Source organism: Echinops telfairi, unplaced genomic scaffold (assembly GCF_000313985.2).
Source record: "Echinops telfairi isolate 266 unplaced genomic scaffold, ASM31398v2 ScPeMD7_7469;HRSCAF=8507_1, whole genome shotgun sequence".
NCBI classification, from domain to species: domain Eukaryota; kingdom Metazoa; phylum Chordata; class Mammalia; order Afrosoricida; family Tenrecidae; genus Echinops; species Echinops telfairi.
In genome coordinates this window covers 11718775-11720590 of record NW_022111373.1, presented here as the reverse complement: position 1 = coordinate 11720590, position 1816 = coordinate 11718775, and the positions used below count along the sequence as shown (strand labels likewise).

Here is a 1816-nt window from a genome sequence, read left to right as displayed (position 1 = left end):
CTAAACGACCAATGCTAGTCCATCAGTTCATTAATGCCTATGAGAACATTTACGCATTATCTTTTATTTTTGATGATATAACATTTAGATTTTGTTTCAACTTGGCTGGGTCAGATTTCTCCGTGGCTTCTCCATTAAGGCCAGCAATCCCCATGATGCGACCTAACACAATGTGATGTGCTATTAGCAGTGTTATCCGTTATGAGAAGATTAGGGTTGAATTTCATAACTTTACTCAGCTCACAGTCCTGATACAATTGAAAGAAAATCTCCTTGGGAGTGTGGCCTACTTCCTACATAAGGACACTGTGGAAGAGCTTGCTTGCTTTTTGCTGGATCTGGACTGTGCAACTGACTTGTTGACCTTTAGTTCTTTGGATGTGAGCTCAAATCCTACTACATTGCCTGCCAATCCCAGGAGTAATCAGTGGCCTGCCATCATTAGATTCATTGGCTTCTCCAGTCACAAGTCTGACTTCCTGATCACCTGTGCATTTGTTAGTTTGTGGTGTTCCTGTGGTGATCTCGGGTTCACCAGGCTCCAAGATAATTAAGTAAGAATAAACTTCTAGCTTAACACCAGGCCCATGCACTTGAAACTGAACTAGACTTGCCTGCTTCTAAAACTATGTGAGCCATTTTCCTTCTCTAGAGATCTCAGCCAGAATGCAGATGACTTCCAATATTTATTGATTCTGTACATTCCATGTTTCAACTATTAAAGGGTGTTTGTAACCAAATGTGCAAATTATAGAACAATTGTAGGCTATACACTCTATCATATCATAGAAACATTGTACTTCAAAAGAGATATACAATGTTCTTTTTGACGATGAATGAATTGCCACTCTTCTTGAATTTGTTATTCTTAGTCTAGTAAACCATATGATTACTACACTCAAAATGGCCAATACAATTTCTGCTCATTAATGCCTAGGATATTAACATTTATGTACTACCTTTTATTTATGTACTACCTTTTATTTATGATTGAAGTTGTCAAGGATTTTACCTTGCTTGGATCCACAATCAATCTTCATGGAAGCAGCAATCAAGCAATTCAACAATGCATGGTGTTTCATAAATCTGCTGCACAAGGACTCTTTAGAGTTGTAAAAAGCAAGTATGTTACTTTGAAGACTAAAGTGGGCCTGAACAAAGCCGTGATATTTTCCATGGCCACATATGCTTGTAAAAGTTGGACATCAAATAAGTGAGAACTGAGAGGAATTGATGCATTTGAATTTTGGTGCTGGAGAAGGATTTTGCAAATACCATGGACTGCTATAACGATAGAGTACTCCTTAGAGGCAAGGATGGCAAGATTTGTCTTACACACTTTGGACATGTTGTCAGGAGACTAGTCCCTTGAGAAGGGCATCATGCTTGGTAAGGTAGAGGGGCAGGGAAAGCGGGAAAGTTCTCAAAGAGATAGACTGATACGGTGGCTGAAACAATGGGCCCAGGCATAGGAACAATTGTGAGGATGGTGCAGGACCAGGCAGTGTTTCGTTCTGTTGTGCATTGGGACACCGGCGGGTGGGAACCGACTTGATGGCACCTAACAGCAAGCTCCTGGTGGTTGCTGGTGTAGCCAGTGCATCAGTCATATTTTGAGTAGCTTTCTCCTAAAGGAAATAGTCGCATTTTGAGTAAGAATTAAAATATGAGCCATATTTATTTAGAAGGATTGGATACACAAGGATTTCTCAGCAGACTGTTTTAGTAATCTAGTTATATCTCTATGAGTCAGAATAGGTTCAACAGCACATTTTATTATTATTTTTTTAAACATTTTTTTAGGGGCTCATACAAC

At 39.4% G+C, this 1816-nt stretch overlaps 1 pseudogene; it reads left to right on the top strand.

Annotated features, from left to right (window-relative positions):
* Positions 1-1816, top strand: part of LOC101654338 — a 65668-nt pseudogene that overhangs the window by 56614 nt on the left and 7238 nt on the right.